This window comes from Megalobrama amblycephala, linkage group LG1 (genome assembly GCF_018812025.1).
Source record: "Megalobrama amblycephala isolate DHTTF-2021 linkage group LG1, ASM1881202v1, whole genome shotgun sequence".
NCBI classification, from domain to species: Eukaryota; Metazoa; Chordata; class Actinopteri; order Cypriniformes; family Xenocyprididae; genus Megalobrama; species Megalobrama amblycephala.
This window is the reverse complement of record NC_063044.1, coordinates 58,801,003-58,805,526: the sequence shown is the minus strand read 5'-3', so window position 1 is coordinate 58,805,526 and position 4,524 is coordinate 58,801,003.

The window sequence follows — 4,524 nt, the reverse complement described above, 5'->3', positions numbered from 1 at the left end:
GTATATCAGCTGTTATGTACAGGTGGGAAATATGAGCATATAGGCTAATACGAGAAATTAATATGAGAAAAAGTTATTTTTGTTAGGCTATATAAAAGAACAAAGAAGCAAATTAGCAAATTACAAAAACAATAGTACATTTAAAAAAAACAAAAATTCAGATACAGTAGGTTTATTTAACATGGTTAACATGGTCTGCTGAATGCATGGTCGTAATATACTGACACATATCCAGTTATTACCCATCTGTTTACGTGCACTTAAGCCAAAACCGACTGTATTCACGCGAGATACTCCACATGATGGACATTTTGACATTTGTGTGTGTGACTGTGCATGCATTTGACTATTCAGGCGCAAGGAGAACTGATCGCGCGCGAGAGAGCGCTTCTGTTGTGTGTCATTCAGCGCAATTCTGCCTATCCCGCCTTCACTAATTGCAAGTTAATCAATAAAGAATTGTGATTGAATTGTAATTTTGTGATACGACGATCTTGGCATTTAATTTGGCTGTAGGCTGAAATTATATTCAACTCGCCAAAGTGGCTAGTGGGAGTGGCTGTCTTACCCGCCACAGCTGAAATCTACCCGCATTTGGCGGGTTGGCGGGTGTTAATGTCAAGCCCTGCTTATCAGTAATGTCAAATCAGCTTTGAGAGGTTCTAAAAAGGCCTGCGTGTGAGAGACAGATAGAGAGTCACATTTGTTTGACCCACACACCTGTCTGCTCTGAACACACCTGTCCTCTGGGCAGCTGTCTTTCACCACTGCGGGCAGCCAGTCCCGTAACACCTGTGAGCCAACCTGCCGGATAAACTTGCCCAATAGGAGGCAGGCAGTTTGTCAAAGGGCGGGTGTTAACTCCCCTGTCATTCTGTGATTGGGCGGTTTGACAGTTACCCTGACCCTCTAGTTGCTCTGAACACTTTGCATACAAATCACAGTCTATCTGCAAAAAAAAAAAAAAAAAAAAAAAAAAAAAAAGGAAAAAAAAGATGTTCTTCCTCAGTATTTTTGTCTTGTTTTCCCATACAAATATTCTAAGAATTCTTGAAACAATACGTTTACTTGTAAAACAAAATGATATATTAAGCATTGTTTTTTAAAATAATTATAAAAAAGCTAATTTTTGCTTAAAACAAGAAAAAAAAAATCTGCAAATGGGGTAAGAAAAATAATCTTGTTTTTAAAAATAAAAATAAAAATATTAAGTTTATTTTTCTGACCCCAATGGCACATATTTTTTCTTGTTTTAAGTCTTAATTTTGATACATTTTTACATATTTGATGTCATTTTAAAATGTATCTTGATTTAAAAAAGTTTATATTTTTGTACTAGACAACAAGACAAAAACACTAAGTAAGAAAGTAAGTCAGTTCATTCACTTTAAATATATATCCATCTGAAACACAGATTTCATAAAACTTCCAGGAATTTAGTGGAATGACTGAAGACAAGAGGATGACTGTTATTGTGGTAAAAGCCTAACATATTTGCTGATTGGAGCAGAACATGGAACATGATCATATCCTTGATTGTTTTATCTCTTTTTTCTTCCTATCAGTCCCTTCACAGTATGTGACCATCTCGTTTGCATATATGCCTAAAAATGTCCCTGCTCTGAATACTTGTGTAGTATTTTCTCTATACTTAATACTTTCTCTGTATGTTTCATTTTATATCGTTTTATTTGGTTTTATATTGCTTTATTTTGTTGCGTTTGGTCTGTTTTTAGTTAGTTTTATTTATAACACTATTGCCCGGTTTCACAGACAAGGCTTAAATCTAGTCCCAGACTAAAATGCATGTTTGAACTATCTTAACTGAAAGCAACTTGTATTGACACATCTTAAAATATGTCAGTGCCATTGTTTTGTCTCAAGATGAACACCAGTAAAGTAAATTTTTTTAGTCATGTTTAAAAAGCTACTTAAATGTCCTAATTGAACTAAAGCCTAATCCTGGCTTAGTTTAAGCCCTGTCTGTGAAATCGGGCCTATATTGATAATATCATATTAATCTATTTCGTTTTGATTAAATCTGTTTGATGTTTATTGCTAGAAAAGTAAAAACTCCCACAGAGACATCTATTAATATAAAATAAATTAGCTAACATATTTAGATTGACCTCTTGAGGTTGACAAATACTATTTGCTTAATTCAAGGCACCTCTTTTTTTTAAATTGTTTCGTAAAATTGTTGTTTAGTACAGTTTTTAGTGTGTTAAAGATCAATGCCAACATGGAAGATGTGATATGTCCAGGAATGTAGGAGTGCTTGCACACTGTACCTACAGAACATACTGCATTAACAGTCAAGAAATACATTCCTGATTGAATACAGATAACATACTATTAAACTTCAGAAGTTCGGACGCAGCCAGTGCCTCCCCTCCACTCCTGCAGTGTAAGGACCTAACAGATGTGATCATATCCAGCACTTGCATATTCAGTAATTGCACACCTGCATGCCTCCAGCACTCATTCTCTTGTGTGATGTGATCTGCCTTCAGGCTCATGTCAGAGGGCATCTGTTTTGACATCTAAATCACAGGCACTTAGTTGTACACTAACACTGCCGGGAACCAGAACCAGAGAGACCGGAAGAAACCGGGGAAGTTTTTCGCTCCTCAGGTTCTAATTGTTCCCCTGAGGGAAGACTGTGGCGTTCGTGCAGTGAGGATATCGATGTTCCGACACTCATTAGAACCTCACACGCCAGTGCTCAGCCGTCAGGCCAAGGGAACATGTCGGATTTGGATTGGTTAATTTGATCTGAAATGCGAGACACAGCAGTGGAGGGGAAGCCGTATTTATAGATTTCAGGGGTCTTAAAGGCTGGGAGGTAAGACTGGGATAGCAGGGGAGGGGAGGGGGGTTGATGTTGTGAAGATGAAAGAGAGATGGGAAGGGTGATATGCAGACATGTTCGGATAATACAGCCGGTAGTTAGGGAAGACAGTTTGAGTGGTGATCTCAGACAGTGTTTGTGTGAGTGTGTGCAAACCAAATGTCTTTCGCTCTCACTTGTTTTTCTTCCCTCCATCCTTCTTTCTTGATGCCATGTTTTTCCATCGAAGTTTTCATAGCCCTGTGTTAAAAGTTATTTACTATTATTTCAGCTTATTCTGCACTTTCCATGAATACGGTACACCTTTGTGTCCCATTACTTTTTTTATGAAGCTATAGAGGCACACATTTCTTTCTTTGTTGTTTTTGTGAAATTTATTACATGAGTTACATAAATTATCTAATATAAAATCAATCTAGTATGAAATCTAGCCAGTTTTAAGCAAATCAAATGTTCATAAATTCCATTTGAATTGATTGATTGATTGATTGATTTTGCCTATTCCAACTCAGAGGTCTTGACATTCCTTGACATTTGACTGCCTTTTTATCAGTGTTTACAATATTATTGTGATGACAATATTTCACCATCTTGGAATTATAAGGTTCTATCTGCATGTTTTGAGATATTGAGCTTCAAAGTTTTTGCATTCCAATTGACTGTAGATAGAACCTTTTTGTTTTCTAAATAAAATGTCCCAAAATGTACAATACATCAACAACATCACATAATGTAAATATGTTGTTACAGAATAAGAATATGTGAATAACTCGATTTTGACAAAAATATAATTCCAAGGAGACGATTTGTTAATGTCAAAACAACATTTGGTCCCAGTTAGCCCATAATGAATGATAGTTTAATTTATGGTACATTTGCCATTTTGTTGAAAAAGAAAAACAAACAAATATTTCATATTTTAAGAGCTTCAGTCTCATTTTGTACCGTATTCAAGGAAAGTGACTTTTTTGTTTGTGTAAAGTTAGTGTGGGAAAGAGGAACGGTCAGCTCAATGTGTTTGTGTCTGAGTGGAGGGAGATTGAATCTAATGACGTGGGTTATTGCTATCCTGCCATCTTGGTGTCACTTCCTCTGAAAGCCTGAAGACATCTAGAGAGACAGATAGAGATCGGAGACAATCATACACAGATGGAGCTATAAAGATCTTTTCAGCCAGCTCCCATCTCTGTGCTTCTTGCATGACATGCTAAGGCAGTTGTGGTGTGGCAGAGCCCGTCATCCACACAGCACTACTTCACTCTAAGCGTTCCACTTTTCTCTTAGCAGCAGCCTGCACATTTTGAGCTTTTATCACTGCCCTTCCCATATTCTCCAGCATGGTCAGCACAGCCCAACGTCTCATCCAGCCACTTCTCCTCCCTCGCCTTCACCTTCTGTCTTCTTTACCTGCTTTCTTGCATTGTTAGAATATTTCATCTTCAAACCTGGGTCATATCAAGAGACAAATGTTCTAAATCTGGACTGTCTAGTATATGTTATGGTTTTAAATGTTACTATAAAAAGGACCCCACCATCTCTGTCCATAAGGCATACATAAGAGTATGAAACTACTAGCAGCTCATCTAAAAAAACATGATATCTGATCTTTTTTGTCAGGTAAAGTACCCAGAGTGTCATCCCATTGTGGATTGAAAAGAAAGTACCAGCAATGA